The 23,083-nt window shown below is 35.6% G+C and overlaps 1 protein-coding gene across 4 annotated transcripts in view; it reads right to left on the reverse strand.

Moving 5' to 3' along the window:
• Nucleotides 1–22,695, reverse strand: part of Shab (Shaker cognate b) — a 560,996-nt gene extending 538,301 nt beyond the window's left edge. For 2 of the 4 annotated variants that reach the window (XM_069845209.1, XM_069845210.1), the window contains exon 1: nucleotides 22,641–22,688. The gene's annotated coding sequence lies outside the window, so the exon portion shown is untranslated. Of the gene's footprint in view, nucleotides 1–22,640 lie in introns of all 4 variants that reach the window. The other 2 variants (XM_069845212.1, XM_069845211.1) reach the window with 2 other exon arrangements.
• Nucleotides 22,696–23,083: the final 388 nt, after the last annotated feature.

Raw genomic sequence — 23,083 nt, forward strand, 5'->3', positions numbered from 1 at the left:
AAATCATTACATAACCTTACCGTTTGTTTTAAGTTCGCATTTATAGACTGGGGGAAAAAAAAGACAGACGTATATCACGGCCTGCTAGAGTATAGATATTTTTGTTTTCTAAAGTTGCCGTCATTAAATAGAAACCAAGATGGAGATTTCATTGCAACTACTTAGAAATTCGTCTTTCAGGTACGTAATAAACGATCTTCGCACAAAATAATGTACGATGCACGAGCGGTATGTTTGTTTTCATGTTCTCGGAAATTAAAAAACTCAACTACGTTTCGCTTTTTCAATCTTTTCCTCGAACATGAAAACGTCAACATACCGCTCTTGTAACGTATATTACTATTTTAATTTTCTATTTTAAATTCTGTCAATTCCTTAGACTCCAATTTTTTCTTCAATAAAGTTGGCGGGAATCCTGCTTGGATCGATTTTTAAGATATGTTCCCCAACTATCAGGCAAATTTTAGATAATATACCGAAATTTGAAACTAATATAGCAAAATAACATTTCGCTCCCACAAATTTCATCGACGCCAGATATTCTCGCACCATTAAATAACAGATTAAAAGTAAAATAATAATAATAATAATAATAATAATAATAATAATAATAAAATTCCAATCCGCAAGACAGAAGAGGACAGAAAAACACACAATTTACTTTACTTGAAAGGAGACCATTCATAATAGCTGTTAGGAATGTATTCAGCCGCCTTGTCAAGTTGAGGGGGTTGTTCAGAGTTTTGGAAGGAGGGCACATTCCTTCATCTTCACAAGGATAGATCAGACCGGGTATCTGACGGCTATATATGACACGGACAAAGGAATTGGGTCGGTGTTGAGGTGCCCGCATTTTTCTGCTGCCTCCCAGTCTAATGGCGACTACATTCTTTGTGTTCTCCGCGAGGAGATATAGTCCATTAAACTTTCTGAGCTTGTGGGAGTACGACCTCGTACTAATTGTATGGCCAAGGATTCAAGTCTATCCTACCTCAACTCAGAAATAAGATAAGAGGAAAGAAAAATGTTTGCGTTTCTCCTTCCATGATTAAAGATCTTCTTCTAGCTTAATTATACTGACTCACTGAGACAAACCAAGTGCCAGTTGGATGATTTTCTGGAGTTTTTCCGTTCCTTATACTAGAAATTAATCATCATTACGGTTGATATCCATTACATTCTCATTTTCATAATACAGTGCGCGTCATATACAACTTACCAGCATTACAACCGGTCGTAACGCGCGTCTTTGGTTGGGAGATCTGACCGCTCTCTCGGACGCATAGTGTGCAATAACGCAAATCTAGATGGACAAAATTCATAACTTCTCTGCATTCCAATGGATTGTTATGAAACTTTGTAGAGACTTTATAAATAGCACATACTCTTTGTGTACAAACTATATTTACAGTTCCAAAAGAGAAAGTACCCCTTTACAGAGGATGCATTTACACAAGATTAACTTCTCTCCTACATAACAGATTTTATGAAACTTTGTACAGGAGTTACAGGTAGCATATTTTTTTGTGTACAAACTTTATTTACAGTTCCAAAAGAGAAAGTACCCCTTTACAGAGGATGCATTTACACAAGATTAACATCTCTCCTACATAACAGATTTTATGAAACTTTGTAGAGGAGTTACAGGTAGCATATATTTTTTGTGTACAAATTCTGATTACATCTGTATGCTACCGGTAGGCCTAGTAGTTGTACAAAGTTGCATAAAATATATTATATAGGAGAGAAGTTGTTAATTTTCTCTAAATGCACCACTATAAAGAGGCAATTCCTCTTATAAAACATAATCCGACTTTGTAGACAAAAAATATATTCCACCCGAAACTTCTGTATAAAGTTTTATAAAAATCTGTTAGATAGGAAGGAATTTATTAATTTTGTTTAAAAGCATCCCTAAAAGGAGTAGTTCCACTTATGGAACCGTAAATATATTGTTTGTGCACAAAAAATATATGCTACCTGTAAATTCCGTACACTGTATCATAAAAATCTTTTAGATAGGAGAAGTTATTAATTCTGTATAAATGCACCCATTATAAAGTGGTAGTTTTTCTTGTGTAAACGTAATCAGAGTTTGTACACAAATCATATGTGCCATCTGTAAGTCATGTACAAAGTTTCATAACAATGCGCTAGACTGCAGAGAAGTTACTAATTTTGTCCGGCTAATGATTTGCGTTCTGATTCACTGTACGTTTGTTAAGGTTAGAAAAAAATATGTTCAATGTATTTTTAAACTGATATTTCATAACATGTGAATAATATTGTAAGCTTAAAATACTCTCATAGTGATTAAAAACTTCCTCAGTCAATCATTCTTTTTTGCTGTTAAGCCAAACATGGAACAGTTACAGTATGCCCCACCAATGAAAAAAATTAATTACTGATGAATGCGCAAAAACGCGCAAACTTTAAAACAAAGATTCAACACTCTAAATGATGCTGTATTAAATGATGAAAGAATTGTTGTAACTGGACGTGACCGGCTATACTAAAACTCACATTATATTTGGAGAACTTTAAGAACAAGTTTTTCAATTGCAATATTTAAACCCTACTGTAAGAAGGAATAGTAATATACGTTACAAGAGCGGTATGTTGACGTTTTCATGTTCGAGGAAAAGATTGAAAAAGCGAAACGTAGTTGAGCTTTTTTAATTTCCGAGAACATGAAAACAAACATACCGCTCGTGTATCGTACATTATTTTGTGCGAAGATCGTTTATTACATACCTGAAAGACGAATTTCTAATTAGTTACAATGAAAGCTCCATGTTGGTTTCTGTTTAATGACGGCAACTTCGGAAAACCAAACTATCTTTCTTCAACATTCTTGCTATAAAATGTTTTCTGTGTTTACTATACTCCAGCAGGCCGTGATATACGTCTGTCTTTTTTTTCCCCCAGTCTATAAATGCGAACTTAAAACAAACGGTAAGGTTATGTAATGATTTATTTTTCATTTTAATATTTTAACAATATTATTTACATAACATATTGCAGTAATAACACCGGCATCTGGAATATTCTTGATTTTTTCACGGCTTCCTTAATGTTACTTGTATCAGGAATGCAATAAGTTTCGTGGAGTAGTAGACTTTACTTAATTTTTGCAAATATTTAAAAACAATAATTAACAGTGCAATTTAGGTGAAATTGCAGTGGTAAGTTTCCAATTTATAGTTATTACTATGTTAAACGTCTCTAAAAATAATATATTGAAAGCCTAAAGCAGTAAAATGAATGTCGCGCTTAAGCGGTAAGAAGAGGGAAATTGTTATGTGTGTAACGTTCGGAATACTGAATGTGGTATTTCACACTTACAGCGTATTGGTTCTGTGCGGAAAACAAGCAAATACGCACGATCTCGCACAAAATACTTTATAAACTTGTAATTGAAGTTACATTAGTAAGAACATATCTAATATGAACAAATTCCATGTTTCACAACACAATAAATCACTAACAATTTGGCTCTTTTTCACCCACATAGTAAGCTTCTCTCTCTGCGACTAGAAGTGTTAGGAAGAACTCAAAGTTTATACCCTTCTAAATATAGTTTGCCGCTGATAAAACAGTAAAAGCTATTACTCACAACATTCTTAAAATATTAAAGAACACGAATTCATATTCATCTATGCGTAACTAAACAAGTCGAAATTTGATTTTTGTCCACCTAGATCGGGAAAATTGCACAATGTGAGACGGGAGGAAAATGAATTAGCGGTGAAAGGCAGTGATTTGCCTATAGTCACGTAACAATAGAGAGTTTTCGCACCCTCGCCGTACGCTAACCGATAACGCTATGTTGACGTCATTGATGGAAGAGCCAATCAGAGTCATTCACCTCACGTTATTTTAACAGCGGAACCCGATATCTCTAGACAGGTAACATGGACGTGAATGAAGTTTACCGTAGGTCTAACTCTGTGTAAAACACGGTATCTCGTATGAGATTTACAACTGTGGATGATACTTATCCACTTAGAACAGCACAATATGGATAAATTATTCAGGCCGAAGTACAAGAAGGTTCAGGAAAGTATTTTGTGCGAGATCGTGCGTATTTGCTTGGTTTCCACACAAAACCAATCCGCGGAAAGTCTAAAATTCCACATTCAGTATTCCCAACCTAACACACATAACAATTTCCCTCTTCTTACCGCTTAAGTGACATATTGATTTTACTGCTTTAGGCTTTTAACATATTATTTTTAGAGACGTTCAATATAGTAATAATTATAAATTGGAAACTAACCACTGCAATTTCACCTAAATTGCACTGTTAATTATTGTTTTTAAATATTTGCAAAAATTAAGTAAACTCTACAACTCCACTAAAGTTACTGCATTTCGTGATGCATGTAACGTTAAGGAAGCCGTTTGTTTTAAGTTCGCATATATAGACTGGGGGGGGGGGGAAGACAGAAATATATCAAGGCCTGCTGGAGTATAGTAAACACAGAAAACATTTTAAAGCAACAATGTTGAAGATAGATATTTTTGTTTTCCAAAATTGCCGTCATTGAACAGAAACCAAGATGGAGATTTCATTGCAACTAATTAGAAATTCCTCTTTCAGGTATGTAATAAACGATCTTAGCACAAAATAAAGTACGATACACGAGTGGTATGTTTTCTTTCAATTCTCGGAAATTAAAAAAGCTCAACTACGTTTCGCTTTTTCAATCTTTTCCTCGAACATGAAAACTTCAACATACCGTTCTTGTAACGCATATTACTATTTCGTTGAGATTCCAACAGATAAAAAGGTTGATTCGTGAGTACTCCGCCAAGGAAAAACGCTGCTTTGTTTAACTCACCGTAACTCGGAAACTAGTAAAGATTTTGAGTAGCAACAACTTTAAAAAGTAATTTCCATTCTTTCTCAACATTTCTCTCGCGTTGACCTTCCATCTAACGTGAAAAATAAAAACGTTTAGTAGCGCTTATCAACTTTTGGAGGTGTAAATATCTATTCTGAACAGATCACATTGAAGGTAATATTGTTTTTTCTTACTTTTTTTTTTAAATATTTTCATTTCGAATTTTGTCTATGCATTTCTTAGACATTGAGCTATCAAAGAAAAAAAATTACAGCGCGATTGTTTCACTATCATAGGAGCTACGACATGATACATGTTAATTTTTAATAGGTTTTACGACGCTGTATCAACATCTCAGGTTATTTAGCGTCTGAATAATATGAAGGTGATAATGCCGGTGAAATGAGTCCGGGATCCAGCACCGATAGTTATCCAGCATTTTCTCATATTGAATTGACGAAAAATCCCGGAAAAAAAACCTCAACCAGGTAACTTGCCCCAACCGGGATTCAAACCCGGACCACCTTGTTTCGCGGCCAGACGCGCTAACCGTTACTTCACAGGTGTGGACCGAAATGAATTAAGAAAGCAACCATTGTTACATCATAAACAAAAGATATGTGCCGATGTGTTATAAAAACGTCAGCTCTATAGTTTCATCAGATTTCGAGAAAATAATTTAATATTCTGATGATAGGAAGTTGTGCACCAATATCACCTTAAAAGCATAATTCGATATGAGTTTTGTTATGTAATATTACAGTTAAAACATATACCTAGGTAACTTTGCTTTGTACTGTAATATTCTTTTGATTAGTTTCTTGATTACTTTCATAAGGCTAAAGACACCATCAATATTAATTCCAATTTACCATGTCATACTCAATATCTTTCCTTGGGATATCACTTTATTTATGAATTATGTGTTTCATTCACTTAATACAGTAGGCCTATAGGTAAACTACTATGGAATTTATGTGAATATTCCTTCTTAACTCTTTATTATGTTATTAACGTTTAAAACACAACTGCAATATTAAGAAAGTGATGTAAATACTTTTGTTTTATAAACAATACAGATAATATCAAACAGAAATAAGCCATATAAAAATAACGACATAAAATTTTACGTTCCATTTGACGTTTGTACGTCACTGTCTTCTTAATCCAACAGGCTGCTTATTAATATATATAATCCTTCCTCCTTCCATACCCAGCGCTTGACGCCCGCGCACGACGTGAAAGCCAGAAAAATACGCTTGCTTTAACATCACTGAAGTAGAGTCAAGCGAAGGAATTCTTCTCCCCTCCATGAAAACAAGCCCTTAAATTTTCTGCACACAAAGATGTCAGGACGCATTGCCCCTACAACAAAGAGAGGGAAAGTTTTGAAATAGAATAACGGCACGCCTAAGTCCAATCTCCCGCACTTTTTCTTGCTTTAGCACTACGTGATCTGCATTCTGTACAGTGTTATGGATCTGGGAGAAGAACGCTTGTTGAATTATTCTGCGTTGTGGCTCAAGTGCTAGCATATGCAGTTATAAATTCAGTAGAGTAGATTTCGATGCTCGTGGAGATTTGAATTTCTTGCATACGCACTTGGAGTATGTTGTTTGTATTTGCATTTGCATTGTGATAATTGGTAACGTTGCTTTATTCTGACCTGATGTCCAAGGAGTTCCATCCAGGATGCGTTTAACTCTTATGATGCAAGATGTATACTAGTGCCGTGCAATATTCGAACATGAGAGAGGATATCAAAATACTACAATGTTCGCCCTACTCCATAAGCATCCCAACAGTACATGGAAGTGAAGAATGTAAACTAAAATAACCGAATCAGATAAAAACCGGTTAGAGACTTCATGTTCGGTTCATGTTTACAGAGTCTCTGCACAACCGAAGGTCCCTTTGCGTTTGTTCAATCTTTTCCTTATCTTACATATCTTCGGTGCCTTTTTTCTTAGTTTTACCTCTCCCCGCGCCTTTATGCTTTAGCTGCATAAGCATGTCAGGCAAATATATTGCCAAGTTAGGAACAGAAATGAGTATAGGTAATTTCTCTTGTTATTACTATGACTAAACGTTCACAAAAATATATGTATAAATAAATCAAACAAATAAAAAAACCGTATCTGCTCATAGTACCGAATATTATTGTGCAATATTTGAACATAAAAAAAGTAACCAAGACATTACAAACTTCGTCTTACTTCAGGGGTAGCGAAAATGTAATCGTGCGCCGAGCCACTGTGTAACCTGCAACGTGCATAGCACCTATGGAGGGAGGCGGACACCCGAAGGGGAAGTGAAGCAACAGTCTGACTTATTAACGGATTTTCATTTTCCTTACGTCAAGCACTTAAATATAATTTTATACAGTACAAGGCTACAAACTAATGTTTAGTACGTGTAACGAAGAAAGAAATGAACAATAAATGAACAATATCACAACCTAAAATTAACTGTCTTCAGAATATCTCTGCTACAAAGTTTCAAAATCAGGAATTATGGCACTTAACTGCCAGTCGTAGTTGATCAAGAAGGTATTTGTCTGTCAGTCGTGATCTAAATTTGGTTTTTACTATTTTAATTGTTGAAAATAATTTTTCACAAAACGTAAGTTGTAGAGAACATGGCTTCAACAGAGCAAGCGAAAGAACGAAGCTTCGGATGTTTATTTTTTGGCAAAGATTTGAAAGTTTAACATTTGTCAAGTCCTTACATCTAGCTTTCATTTCACATCACATAGTAAATCAGTGAGTTCAAATTTGAAGAGCTAACCGCATTATTCGTACATCTGCTGAAAAGGGTCGACGTACAGACATCATGATGATGATGATGATGACGATGATGATGATAACAATAACACTTAACCTTTTAATGTTTCATCAGTAACATGTAGAATAATGCCGTTTTATGTTATACAACCGTTTTCCTCGTAATACTTGTGAACAAATCATACATTTAATATTCTCATCATATTGACAGCAAAAAAATGCGTCCTCCCATCCTACTTGGAGCTTTTGTACATGGTTTCGGGAGAGACATATGCCACTCGCAGGTCAGAGACAAATAAAATTGGAACGGAGTTTGACTCCAGTGAGTGAGAGGGTGGGGGTTGGCGGAGGTTAGAAGCAAGCGAAATGCACAGCTATCACTGCGAGCCACAATGTCTCGCGAGTCACGTTCTCGCCAAGGCTGAGTTATTTCATTAAAAAGAAACTAATCGCAAGATCTATTCTAAAACATGAAATGGTGAGAGTGGAGGACAGCGAATATTTTTATAACATGTGAAACGAACACGACAGGCCTCCTTCTGCAGAGCGAACATCGAATGTGTAATTTCGTCATACTCGACTAACTTTACTTGAATCGAACATAGTGCTTGTAATGCACGGCGCTAATACTTTCATCATCCGTAGCATATAGTCACATAAATATAGTTACCAAGCAATGGTGATTTATTTGAATGTTATATGAAGATTGTAATTACGGCTACTTTCTGTTGGTAATAAAAATGGTATATATATACAAATCCCACAAGGGTAACCAAAAGACACAGCATACTAAACAAATAAAATAAAATAAACTTTTGTGTAATGATTGTTATTTTCAAATGCAAACTACCCTTGGGAAAATACGTTTATTGAATAATTATTAGTAATCGGACAGAATATAAAGAAATTTAGGTGTACAGGTGATTACGTAAAATCTGACCAGAATATTTCATTACGTCTACAGGAATAATTTTCAAAATTTTTAAAGGAATTTCAAAAGACTTAAAACATTCAACTGAGAATTTTAGAATTGTTCCCTTGCTCCGAACAACAGTCCAAATACTTGAATCTGTCCTTGTATATGATAATAATCCCTAAAGTATTCAATTGTAGGGTCATAGATGGTCTTCTTTTCTTCATGTACTGCTACAGGTTGTTCAACTGCAGATTCAAAGCGCACGGTGGGATCGATGATAATTGCTCTGTCATTTCCTCTATCAATGGCAATGATGTCAACTCGCAGAGAACTTCCATCTTTTGCAAGGCAGTGGACTTCTTGGTGAACCTCGTAGAAGGAAGGAAGGAAGACTTTTAGCAATAAGTTCTCGTATTGCATGGTGTATAGTATTCCGGATGAGAGTTCCAGGTTGGCAGAAACCCAGGATGTGGGGTAAGGTTTCTATCTCAGTGCAATGTCTGCACTGGGAGCCATCCTGAGACCGACCTGGCATGGCACGCACGTTTGATACTTGTCCTATCATTTTAATTTCGGATACAGAGAGACCATCCCTTGTTTTTATCCAACGGTTAGTTGGCGTGTATTCCTGAAATATTGCCACACCTCTGCCTTTCTGCTTGAGTGTGCACCATTTTTTGTATTCCTAATCTCTTAATATATTTCTCAGCGTTGTACTAGTTATTAACAACTTTCATGTATTTTTAAAATGTAATATATCTATATGTACGTATATTTTCGTTGATTTTCCGTCATATTTTTGTAATAAAAATTGCCTGTTCTTGCATCTAAATAAAACTTTACAAGATTTGTTTCTAAAATCCTTAATCAGCTAAAAGCGTGAAGAGATGGGTAGAGAGGGTAGGAGAGGCAGCGAACTTCAAGGGCACAGATCATACAAGGCGCAAGTTCGAGCGAGCCAGTGTGGTATACATATTGTGGTTGAACTAATCATTTAAACTGATAAATTAGAATATAACGTGCTACTTTCCAGAGTAATATGAAAAACAATATATTGTTGATATAATGAATAGTTGTAATATCACACGGGCTGTGTTTGTAACATGAGATGTGGTTTCGAATTTTGCTACTAGTAGCAATAACATTCGTTAATAATTTCAATAGCCTCTCGGTCATATTATATTGCGTTGGAGGCCTTCTGATGTTTTTGCCGAAGGTTTCGTCAGTAACGAATTCAGGAGGCAGAGAAGGAAGAAATCATGTTTACTAAATATTAATATGATTTTGTAAAAAAATAAATTAATTAACAAAAATATCGATTTAACAGAAGAAGCCTCTAACTTTCTCAATTTTCACTATATAGATTACATACATAATAAAGGCAGGAAGTTCCCATAATTAATCTTAGCCTGTAATCGAATTAGTAATTTTAATAATTACACGATCAATTAAGAAATTCTTCAGGAGAAGTATTGGCTATTAATATTATCTTTACTAATAGCTTTGTAAAATGTGTGCAGAAGTAGATCATAAAGAAAACGTAGGACTGTCTACAGGAAAATACACGCTATTAAAAGACTATAGTTTCAGCACCTAGAAGCTTGTTATGTACTGCTCCAGACCATTTGCAAGAACGCGAGATCGCACACTTTTAGCTTGTATTTATTCCTCCATCTCCATTCATTAGATTATGAAGACTTCGTGCACTTTTGTAACAATCCCTTTCACATGATATGAAACATTTTTAAGTCGTCATTTTGCATTTATTTGCAATTACAATTTTCGTTTTACTTGTAAGTTCCTGATTATATTACTCGTCAATTCTTACATTGCATGTAAGTTTGCGTTTGAACACTCTTGAAAGTTTAAAAACTCATTAAGCATTTGTGAGTTCATTCCACTGAATAAAAATATTTCCAATAAAAATGACATTTCCTCTCAAGAGATTGTTCCCATTCAAAAGAGAGAAATATTGTTATATAATTTCAAACCGATATTACGTTTTAATTTCATCTCGTGAAGGAGTTACAACCTATTTCGAAATACGATCTTCCCAAAATGAGGAAACAATAAAATTCTTACTATTCTATCGTATTTTAAATAATAAATTATTCTCTGACGTCCTTGGTGACATCGTTCTTACTATATCTGTCACGAGGTCCATGGTTCGCATGTTGAAACCCACAAAAAATGTGTGATGATTTCCGTTGAGTACTTTCTATCTTCAATTCCATTAACTCTCAGGTCTGCATCCGAACATGAAGAACTTCTGTTTTCATATCATACTAGTACAGGAATTTTAAACAATGGTACTACAGCAGCGACATTGACACTAGAGCAGTGGTAATGGCACTACACAAGCGACAGTGGTAATAGAACAGTGACACTGACACTATAACAGGGACTGTGGTACTAAAGCAGTGATATTTACACTACAGCAGCGACAATGATACTATAGTAGTGATATTTACACTAGAGCAGCGACAGTGGTACTATAGCAGTGATATTTACACTAGAGCAGCGACAGTGGTACTATAGCAGTGATATTTACACTAGAGCAGCGACAGTGATACTATAGCAGTGATATTTACACTAGAGCAGCGACAGTGATACTATAGCAGTGATATTTACACTAGAGCAGCGACAGTGGTACTATAGCAGTGATATTTATACTAGAGCAGCGACAATGATACTATAGCAGTGATATTTACACTAGAGCAGCGACAGGGGTACTATAGCAGTGATATTTACACTAGAGCAGCAACAGTGGTACTATAGCAGTTATATTTACACTAGAGCAGCAACAGTGGTACTATAGCAGTGATATTTACACTAGAGCAGCGACAGTGATACTATAGCAGTGATATTTACACTAGAGCAGCAACAGTGGTACTATTGCAGTGACATTTACACTACTGTAGAGCAGCAATAGTGGTACTATAGCAGTGATATTTACACTAGAACAGCGACAGTGGTATTACAGCAGTGGTATTGACACTGGAGCAGCGATAGTGGTACTATATCAGTGATATTTGCATTAGAGCACCAACAGTGGTACTATAGCAGTGATATTTACACTAGAGCAGCAACAGTGGTACTATAGCAGTGATATTTACACTACTGTAGAGCAGCAACAGTGGTACTATAGCAGTGATATTTACACTAGAGCAGCGACAGTGGTATTACAGCAGTGGTATTGACACTGGAGCAGCGACAATGATACTATAGCAGTGATATTTACACTAGAGCAGCGACAGTGGTACTATAGCAGTGATATTTACATTAGAACAGCGACAATGATACTATAGCAGTGATATTTACACTAGAGCAGCAACAATGATACTATAGCAGTGATATTTACACTAGAGCAGCGACAATGATACTATAGCAGTGATATTTACACTAGAGCAGCAACAGTGGTACTATAGCAGTGATATTTACACTAGAGCAGCGACAGTGGTACTATAGCAGTGATATTTACACTAGAGCAGCGACAATGATACTATAGCACTGATATTTACACTAGAGCAGCGACAGTGATACTATAGCAGTGATATTTACACTATAGCAGCAACAGTGGTACTATAGCAGTGATATTTACACTACTGTAGAGCAGCAACAGTGGTACTATAGCAGTGATATTTACACTAGAGCAGCGACAGTGGTATTAAAGCAGTGGTATTGACACTGGAGCAGCGATAGTGGTACTATATCAGTGATATTTGCATTACAGCAGCGACAGTGGTACTACATCAGTGATATTTGCATTAGAGCAGCAACAGTGGTACTATAGCAGTGATATTTACACTAGAGCAGCGACAGTGGTACTATAGCAGTGATATTTACACTAGAGCAGCAACAGTGGTACTATAGCAGTGATATTTACACTAGAGCAGCGACAGTGGTACTATAGCAGTGATATTTACACTAGAGCAGCGACAGTGGTACTATAGCAGTGATATTTACACTGGAGCAGCGACAGTGGTACTACAGCATCAACAGCGGTACTACAGCAGTGGCACTGACACTAGAGCAACGACAGTGGTACTACAGTATCGACGGTGGTATTAACACTAGAGCAAGGACAGTGGCACTACAGAATCGACAGTGGCACTACAGCAGCGACAATGACACTAAAGCAATGACTTTAATACTACATCAGTGATATTGACACTAAAGCAATGACAGCGACACTGACACTAAAGAAATGACAGTGGCGCTACAGTATCGAGAGTGGTACTACAGCATAGACAGTGGTACTACAGTAGTAAAATTGACACTAAAGCAATGACAGTGGCACTACAGTAGCGACAGTGGTATTACAGCAGTGGTATTGACACTGGAGCAGCGATAGTGGTACTATATCAGTGATATTTGCATTAGAGCAGCGACAGTGGTACTACATCAGTGATATTTGCATTAGAGCAGCAACAGTGGTACTATAGCAGTGATATTTACACTAGAGCAGCGACAGTGGTACTATAGCAGTGATATTTACACTAGAGCAGCGACAGTGATACTATAGCAGTGATATTTACACTAGAGCAGCAACAGTGGTACTATTGCAGTGACATTTACACTAGAGCAGCAACAGTGGTACTATAGCAGTTATATTTACACTAGAGCAGCGACAGTGATACTATAGCAGTGATATTTACACTAGAGCAGCAACAGTGGTACTATTGCAGTGACATTTACACTACTGTAGAGCAGCAATAGTGGTACTATAGCAGTGATATTTACACTAGAGCAGCGACAGTGGTATTACAGCAGTGGTATTGACACTGGAGCAGCGATAGTGGTACTATATCAGTGATATTTGCATTAGAGCACCAACAGTGGTACTATAGCAGTGATATTTACACTAGAGCACTAACAGTGGTACTATAGCAGTGATATTTACACTACTGTAGAGCAGCAACAGTGGTACTATAGCAGTGATATTTACACTAGAGCAGCGACAGTGGTATTACAGCAGTGGTATTGACACTGGAGCAGCGACAATGATACTATAGCAGTGATATTTACACTAGAGCAGCGACAGTGGTACTATAGCAGTGATATTTACATTAGAACAGCGACAATGATACTATAGCAGTGATATTTACACTAGAGCAGCAACAATGATACTATAGCAGTGATATTTACACTAGAGCAGCGACAATGATACTATAGCAGTGATATTTACACTAGAGCAGCAACAGTGGTACTATAGCAGTGATATTTACACTAGAGCAGCGACAGTGGTACTATAGCAGTGATATTTACACTAGAACAGCGAAAATGATACTATAGCAGTGATATTTACACTAGAGCAGCGACAATGATACTATAGCACTGATATTTACACTAGAGCAGCGACAGTGATACTATAGCAGTGATATTTACACTATAGCAGCAACAGTGGTACTATAGCAGTGATATTTACACTACTGTAGAGCAGCAACAGTGGTACTATAGCAGTGATATTTACACTAGAGCAGCAACAGTGGTACTATAGTAGTGATATTTACACTAGAGCAGCAACAGTGGTACTATAGCAGTGACATTTACACTAGAGCACCAACAGTGGTACTATAGCAGTGATATTTACACTAGAGCAGCAACAGTGGTACTATAGCAGTGATATTTACACTACTGTAGAGCAGCAACAGTGGTACTATAGCAGTGATATTTACACTAGAGCAGCGACAGTGGTATTAAAGCAGTGGTATTGACACTGGAGCAGCGATAGTGGTACTATATCAGTGATATTTGCATTACAGCAGCGACAGTGGTACTACATAAGTGATATTTGCATTAGAGCAGCAACAGTGGTACTATAGCAGTGATATTTACACTAGAGCAGCAACAGTGGTACTATAGCAGTGATATTTACACTAGAGCAGCGACAGTGGTACTATAGCAGTGATATTTACACTAGAGCAGCGACAGTGGTACTATAGCAGTGATATTTACACTGGAGCAGCGACAGTGGTACTACAGCATCAACAGCGGTACTACAGCAGTGGCACTGACACTAGAGCAACGACAGTGGTACTACAGTATCGACGGTGGTATTAACACTAGAGCAAGGACAGTGGCACTACAGAATCGACAGTGGCACTACAGCAGCGACAATGACACTAAAGCAATGACATTAATACTACATCAGTGATATTGACACTAAAGCAATGACAGCGACACTGACACTAAAGAAATGACAGTGGCGCTACAGTATCGAGAGTGGTACTACAGCATAGACAGTGGTACTACAGTAGTAAAATTGACACTAAAGCAATGACAGTGGCACTACAGTAGCGACAGTGGTATTACAGCAGTGGTATTGACACTGGAGCAGCGATAGTGGTACTATATCAGTGATATTTGCATTAGAGCAGCGACAGTGGTACTACATCAGTGATATTTGCATTAGAGCAGCAACAGTGGTACTATAGCAGTGATATTTACACTAGAGCAGCGACAGTGGTACTATAGCAGTGATATTTACATTAGAACAGCGACAATGATACTATAGCAGTGATATTTACACTAGAGCAGCAACAATGATACTATAGCAGTGATATTTACACTAGAGCAGCGACAATGATACTATAGCAGTGATATTTACACTAGAGCAGCAACAGTGGTACTATAGCAGTGATATTTACACTAGAGCAGCGACAGTGGTACTATAGCAGTGATATTTACACTAGAACAGCGAAAATGATACTATAGCAGTGATATTTACACTAGAGCAGCGACAATGATACTATAGCAGTGATATTTACACTAGAGCAGCGACAGTGATACTATAGCAGTGATATTTACACTATAGCAGCAACAGTGGTACTATAGCAGTGATATTTACACTACTGTAGAGCAGCAACAGTGGTACTATAGCAGTGATATTTACACTAGAGCAGCAACAGTGGTACTATAGTAGTGATATTTACACTAGAGCAGCAACAGTGGTACTATAGCAGTGACATTTACACTAGAGCACCAACAGTGGTACTATAGCAGTGATATTTACACTAGAGCAGCAACAGTGGTACTATAGCAGTGATATTTAAACTACTGTAGAGCAGCAACAGTGGTACTATAGCAGTGATATTTACACTAGAGCAGCGACAGTGGTATTAAAGCAGTGGTATTGACACTGGAGCAGCGATAGTGGTACTATATCAGTGATATTTGCATTACAGCAGCGACAGTGGTACTACATCAGTGATATTTGCATTAGAGCAGCAACAGTGGTACTATAGCAGTGATATTTACACTAGAGCAGCAACAGTGGTACTATAGCAGTGATATTTACACTAGAGCAGCGACAGTGGTACTATAGCAGTGATATTTACACTAGAGCAGCGACAGTGGTACTATAGCAGTGATATTTACACTGGAGCAGCGACAGTGGTACTACAGCATCAACAGCGGTACTACAGCAGTGGCACTGACACTAGAGCAACGACAGTGGTACTACAGTATCGACGGTGGTATTAACACTAGAGCAAGGACAGTGGCACTACAGAATCGACAGTGGCACTACAGCAGCGACAATGACACTAAAGCAATGACATTAATACTACATCAGTGATATTGACACTAAAGCAATGACAGCGACACTGACACTAAAGAAATGACAGTGGCGCTACAGTATCGAGAGTGGTACTACAGCATAGACAGTGGTACTACAGTAGTAAAATTGACACTAAAGCAATGACAGTGGCACTACAGTAGCGACAGTGGTATTACAGTAGTGGTATTGACACTGGAGCAGCGATAGTGGTACTATATCAGTGATATTTGCATTAGAGCAGCGACAGTGGTACTACATCAGTGATATTTGCATTAGAGCAGCAACAGTGGTACTATAGCAGTGATATTTACACTAGAGCAGCGACAGTGGTACTATAGCAGTGATATTTACACTAGAGCAGCGACAGTGGTACTATAGCAGTGATATTTACACTAGAGCAGCGACAGTGGTAGTATAGCAGTGATATTTACACTAGAGCAGCGACAGTGGTACTATAGCAGTGATATTTACACTGGAGCAGCGACAGTGGTACTACAGCATCAACAGCGGTACTACAGCAGTGGCACTGACACTAGAGCAACGACAGTGGTACTACAGTATCGACGGTGGTACTACAGTATCGACGGTGATATTAACACTAGAGCAAGGACAGTGGCACTACAGCAGCGACAATGACACTAAAGCAATGACATTAATACTATATCAGTGATATTGACACTAAAGCAATGACAGCGACACTGACACTAAAGAAATGACAGTGGCGCTACAGTATCGAGAGTGGTACTACAGCATAGACAGTGGTACTACAGTAGTAAAATTGACACTAAAGCAATGACAGTGGCACTACAGTAGCGACAGTGGTATTACAGCAGTGACATTGTCACTAGAGCAATGACAGTGGTACTACAATATTGATAGTGGCACTACAGCAGTGATATTTACACTACACCGGCGACAGTGTCACTACAATATCGACAGTGGTACTTCAGTAGTGTCATTGATACTAAAGCAATGACAGTGATACTACAATATCGACAGTGACACTACAGCATTGATATTTAGACTACAGCAGCGACAGTGGCACTTCAATATCGACAGTGTACTACAGCAGTTACATTTACACTAAAGCAATGGCAGTGGTACTACAATATCGACAGTGATACTACAACAGTGATATTGACACTGGAGCAGCGACAGAGGCACTACAGCAGTGATATTGACATTAGAGCTGCTACAGTGGTATTACAGCTGTGACATTAACACTAGAACAACGACAGTGGTACTACAGCATCAACAGTGGTTTTACAGCAGTGACATTGACACTAGAGCAGCGATAGTGGTACTAAAGAATCGATAGTGGTACTACAGCAGTGATATTTACACTACAGCAGCGATACTGTTACTACAGCTTCGGCACTAGTACTACATGCATGGACAGTGGTACTATAGCATCGACACTAGAGAAACGATAGTTATACTACAGCATCGACAATATCGAAAATGTTACTATACCATCGACAGAGTTTCTGCAGCATTTACCGTGAAACGTTTTTAGGATGTCTTTCTGGCGTTATAGATTGAACCTTACTTTTGTTGAGATCATTTGAATTCTGACTCCGAATTATCCAAAATTAACTTCAAATCTTCGAATTAAATGTAAAATTTTAGCATTAATTGAAGTAGGAATATCAAGGGGAATAAACATTTCTTCTAATTACCCAATCTAACTGTATTATTCTTATCTTTAGTCAACAATCAGAAGACCGTTTAGAACCTCGTAAGGTTCCTTTTTTCCCTCCAATCCATATTTCGTTGAGTAGTAATTTACAGTATTTCATCAATCAGTCTTAAGATGTATGCAACAATTGTTCTTTTTTGAAACATAGGTCTATCTAGTTATTATTATTATTATTATTATTATTATTATTATTATTATTATTATTATTATTATAATTTATGACAATAAATTTTACTGCTTTCAAAAAAACACTGCTTTATGAGTATATCGTATTGTTACAATATAGCGGACTTTCCATTAGCGTATTGCTTTTGTTTTTTGAAACCTCTATTATAATTCCAAACATTATAGTGTAAAGATATTTTATTTCTAGTTGATCATTATTTGTCATCATTTCATTATAGCGTACAAAAATTTTTAAACTGGATAATTTCTGTAAACTTTGCAGATTCATTTCATCTAGTGTTGACTGCAGATTTTATGTAATAGGTCTTTATGTATTATCATTATCAACAGTAATCTCACTAGACGTTTTGATTTATCTAGAGAAAATCAAAACTCGAGTGGGATTTAATTGACTATTACACGATTAGAAGAAAGTATATAAAGATTAGAAGTAACGAAGTACTCCAATGCAATAAAATATTAATTGACTTACGAAAATATAACTGTCTTCAAATGTATTATTGTACCATCTCAACATTACAAATATTACGCTAGATGCATGCTAGATGGCAGTAGTGTCTTTATACAGACATTGTAATGAATACTATTCAATAAATCTTAATATTAAACAATCTCTGATATGTGACTATCCATAATATCATATAGCAGAAGCTATAACATAACCTAACTAATATACACAAGTGTTAGAAAAGTTTTAATTAACGATGATGACATAAAAAGTAAACATGAATAATTTTAAAAGGAATAATTATTGAATGTACAATTTTCAAATTTGAATGTGGTTGGTGGTTCAATTGATGTTATATTGGTCGTGTGCGTAATAGAAGTGGAACTCGTTGATTTAGGTCTACATGGTGTATTCAACTTATTCAGGATTTCGGAATGAATAATTTTAAAAGGAATAATTATTGAATGTATAATTTTCAAATTTGAATATGGTTGGTGGTTCAATTGATGTTATATTGGACGTGTGCGTAATAGAAGTGGAACTCGTTGATTTAGGCCTACATGGTGTATTCAACTTATTCAGGATTTCCGAATGGTGCTCTTCATTTATTTGTAAATCGGATTTCAGAAGATGCATAGGTATGATCAGTGATTTTTATTAATCCTTGTTCTTGAATGCCAGTGCAAGTCATATTTGAAACTGCTGTGCATCGACTAGAGTGGTTTGTAATTATATATATATATATATACATATATATATATATTTTTTTTTTTTTTTTTTTTTTTTTTGACGTCCAGATCAGCGCAGTTTCAAATGTTGGCAAACAAAGAAACAAATACTAGGGACGCGATAAAATTAAACAAATGCTAGGGACGCGATAAAATTGTGCGATAAGCAGCCATGATTGGTTGAAATACGTCCTCTCGTACCGTTTTATTGGTCAAAAGTAGTATGACGTAGTAAGAGTGTAATAGTCATTATAATCTTCATTATTGCTATTATTATCATCATTCTTATTATAGTACTATTACTACTACAGTATTATTCCTGTTATTATTATTGTTATTATTATTACTATTACTATTATTACCATTATTATTTCTAAACTTTACGAGGAATAGGAACACTTTGAGGATAAGTTTCTTTCGTATTCTTAATTAACACTGAACATTAGCTATTCATATTAGCTATTAACTCGTCATGTTATGACACTAGTCCAACTAGTAAGGGCACGCAAAGCACAGACCACTGACAAACGCCTGAGGGAGGGACATAAATCTCCAATTGTATCCTCCATATCAAACCAGGGTTAGGCTTTGATTAATATAAACGCTTTATAGCAATTCTCTGACAAATATAATCGCGTTTGATTAAATTCATTTTATAACTCAACGAATGTCGAACCAACCAGTCATACAGCTTCAACGTGGAAGGTTCGATATCCGTGTAACATTAAGTGCTGTAGCATTTAATTCTAACTTTGAATGGAAATGAACAGAATGGTTTCATCACAACTGCATTATGTCCAGAATATCGTACAATCGGCTTAACACTGGGAATTTTCATCTGTACCGTCAATGTAATTCAGGGAAATGAACTGTATAGTAATAGTGCATGATTACTGTCACTATATCATTAATAATATTATGTTATGTAACAAAAAAGATGGCTAATCATTGCTTATGTACAATGATGATAAAAGTAGCTACCATTAAAATATTAATCATACTTCAAAATTAAACAGAATATATTAGCCATGTAATATATAAATTGCCAATGTTACATTTATTCAGGGTTATTCTGTCTTTTTAGAACAAATCCAAAATTATATGAACCTCATATTGCAGACTATAAACAGGGCAGGTAAGCCTATTTATGGAGATTAATTTTTTCATTTGCGTTTTTTTTAATATTGGTGTCGGCGGAGATTGTTGGAGATCGATTTGAACTCTTGGCGAAGATAAATGGAAATTTTTGAAAATACAATTATTTTGGAACTGGAGTATTAACTCAGTATGAATATTACTTTAAAGTTCGTTGGATTCTGGTAAAGATGAGGTATGGCCAGTAGACAATATTTGTTGGATTGAGGCTGTATTTAACACACATTCATTAAAAACGAAGAAAACTTGCAGCCCTCAAATTAACACTTTCAAGTTATTAGTGAAATGTTGAATTATTCTTCTTTTGAGCTCATTAATGAAATCAGACCACTTGGAACGCCATGTAATTTAGCCTACTTGGATAATTATAATAACAAATTCGAGTGAAGAAAACCTCATAATATGAAATTCTTTATAAAACGACGCAATAGTAATAATTCACGAATGTGTTCATATTTCGCTATTAGAACTCTATTTCGCGATTGATTTATCCGCATATTATTAATCAGAATCAATTAATTCGTAAAGATTAGTAAAAATCTAGTGTATATCTGTTATGTCGTGATTTTCGCGATCTCCATAAACACCCGGCCCTGACTAAATGAAAGTTCTTAAAAAATTAACTTCTCATGTACTCATGTACATGCGTGGATTTTATCAAATTAATGTTTACTTCACTAAAGAAAATTTAAATTTTGAAGTGTTCTAATTGTACCGAAACGAAATTGGTCATCTCATAAAAAATAACGAAACGGCTTGTATAAGAACTAGTAACGTAAAAGAGAAAAATGTCACAAAAACATTTCAAGTTAACGTATTTTATCGTTAAAAAATTGATTCAAGGGAAGCATGGAATATTTGAAAAAATATATATCCATAAACGAAACGTGACAAAAAAATTTTGTTCAAAATTACATTTTAGAAAATAACCCATTCTGAATAAATAATTATATACGTATGACCGTAAATTAATCCGATAATTAAAGAATACAGTTACTCACTCCTTATTTTATTAAATTCAACAACGGTTAAAGGAATAGGGTCTATTTACAGTAGAGAAAGAATATTTAGTTATATTAAATAAATAAAATATTTTATTGTTGCACGGGTTCATACATTTTTATCAACTGTATTCCGAATAAAAACGTAACATGAATAAATAAAAACACCGATAATACTAAATAGAATAATACAAGAAATTTTATGCCGAGAAATTAAGAAATGTCAATAAACAGTTTTAACATCTTTCAATGATTCAAATTTCTTGGTTTGTATCGAAATTCAAGAATAATAATAATAATAATAATAATAATAATAATAATAATAATAATAATAATGCCTAATTATCATTGTTGATATTATTTTAAAAATATTTCATTCAAATTTTTATGAGTTTCTGGTAGTTTAATGATCACGAGAAAATACGTCACTATATATTTATAAAAATAAACATCACTGCATTATAAAAATCGGCTATCAAATGCATTTAACAGAGAAATAGGAGTATATAGAATGCAAAGGATAAGGAAATTTTAAGTTGTATCAAAACAATAAAGTTTTTTATTGTTACATTAATTCATAAACTTTTTTTCATTTGCATTCCTATTGAAAATTAACTGTAACGTAGAATAACACTGAATTAATTAATTGAATTTTACAAGACATTTATTGCTAGTTAATCATTCATGGATTCGAGTGTGGTGGCCTGTTTCAAAATTGAAGAAAATTAAAATAATAATAATAATAATAATAATAGTAGTAATAATAATAATAATAATAATAATAATAATAATAATAGTAGTAGTAGTAGTAGTAGTAATAATAATAATAATAATAGTAATAATAATACATTTTACGTTCCATTAAATATGTATGACGGGTTGAAGTAAAGAATAAAATATTTCGTTACTATTTATAAAAATTAATATAATTCCATTATAAAAATCGGGTAAAACATGCATTTATGAAAGACATTTTGCTCTCCAGCTGACCTGCAGTAGGTTCCATTCAAGAAAATCGACTATTCACCATCGTCAGTGGTAACCGACACCCTTTACGCATTTATTATGGGAATATTCTGGGGGATATAGTATTCATTTTGTTGCGGAAACTCATTTGGTTAGAAATCGAAGTTTCTCATCACATCACTCGCCCAATATTTATTTTATGATATTCAGTAATTGGCCATTTTGTGGATAAAGAAACCTCTAGATTTGTCGACTCCCCTGATCCTAGACTTCACGTCACGCACGACATCGATATGACAGAAAGTAACATTGCACAACACCAACATTATTGTTTGCATTTTCTCCCTCACCTGATGGTCAGCATCAGGCCAACTTGCTGTGCAACCCTGTTGCTCTTGATCCTCCTCCATGATGACTACGTCATTTCCTGTGGGTTGCTGCGATCTAGCCCAGGCGAGGGTTCCCGAAATGATCCGAACATGTTTCGATCCGGCGGATCCGAAACGCCCCACCCACCCTCTCAACGCAACCCGCTAAACTACAGGGATGAGAGGGTGGCTTGCTTCCCTGTTTGCGATAGTTTCTTTTTTGTAGTTTCCACTTGAAAATGCTGCGTGAGTTTCCATAGTATTTTCACAACCTTCCTTGATTAGTTCTTCACTTCAACAGAAATTAGCTGTCCTACTTTTTTTTTTGTCAATCCCCACGTTTGATATAAACACTGTTTCTACTTTACTTTCCAGTCAGTAAATTTTAAGTTGAAAATTTAATTTGCATAAGGAAGACAAACAGT

Source organism: Periplaneta americana, chromosome 14, assembly GCF_040183065.1.
Source record: "Periplaneta americana isolate PAMFEO1 chromosome 14, P.americana_PAMFEO1_priV1, whole genome shotgun sequence".
Lineage (NCBI taxonomy): Eukaryota > Metazoa > Arthropoda > Insecta > Blattodea > Blattidae > Periplaneta > Periplaneta americana.